The sequence below is a fragment of the Hylobates moloch genome, unplaced genomic scaffold (genome assembly GCF_009828535.3).
Source record: "Hylobates moloch isolate HMO894 unplaced genomic scaffold, HMol_V3 SCAFFOLD_20, whole genome shotgun sequence".
Classification (NCBI taxonomy): domain Eukaryota; kingdom Metazoa; phylum Chordata; class Mammalia; order Primates; family Hylobatidae; genus Hylobates; species Hylobates moloch.
Window position 1 is genome coordinate 2,569,127 of NW_026652295.1, and position 1,048 is coordinate 2,570,174.

Consider the following 1,048-nt stretch of genomic DNA (forward strand, 5'->3'; position numbering starts at 1 on the left):
GCATGTTCCTCGGGCAGAGTGAGGTTCGGGATATCCAAAAACATGACAGAAGCTCCTCTCAAGGGTGGCCACGGTAGTCTCAACACCCACATGAGTGACATCTCTGTGTCCCTTCCAGGCAGCCAGCTATTGTCATACTCCCTTAACGGGAAACCATTTAATAGTCCAGCCACTCAGTAGCCATTCTCCTGAATAGTCATCTAGGCTGTTAGCCACAGTCTGTGAATCAGCGAATATCTAACAAGATACGGTGGTGGCCTGCATGGCCATCACCCCTGCCTGTGGTCCAGCCCATTGGACAGAATATCCACGTGCAGTCTCAGTCGAAAGATAGCCATTCACTGGCTGGACAGTGGCCGCAGCCCAGTGGCCCCTGTCTGCTCGTTGTTTTGCAGAGCTGTCAGCAAACCATGCCATATCGTAGGCAGTCCAGTCTCTGAATCTGAATCTTGGGTCCCAGGTAGCCCAAGAGGAGCTGAAGCACCCCCATCAGCTCACGTGGTACCTTCTGTCAAGCTAGCCATTGCTCATGAAGCCCACCGGCCCCTCGGGTCCTGGCTGGATCCAATCTTAAAGGTACTATTTTCACTTAGCGGTTGAGCTCTGGTGAGCCTGTTTGATTGTATTGGTGGGATTTGTAGGCATTCAAGTTGGGCAGTTCAGGCTGCTACATCACATGTGGATCTCCAGTCCCCTGCACCGCCCACTAGCAAGCAAGCAGTTGCCATTCAATAGATGTACATCTGGGGGCTGCTTGAGGAATTATGTGTCCAAAACCCAAGGCCGGTGCACCCCAGTGACAGTTTCCTGTTGCAAGAGGCTCCAGTTGGCACATGTGGAGATGGCAGACACCTATAATTCCATTGGGCTAGCAGGCTGTAAAAGTTTTAAAGGCAGTGCCTGAGACACAAGTTGTTAAGTGACTTCCAAGGCCTGCTATTGCAAAGGGCCCTGTTCAAAGTTGGCAGCTTTGCCCGTCACCTTGACTAAGGGGGCAAAAGAACACGAGGTGGGTATATGCTATCTCTAGCACTCAAAGAGACCTAGC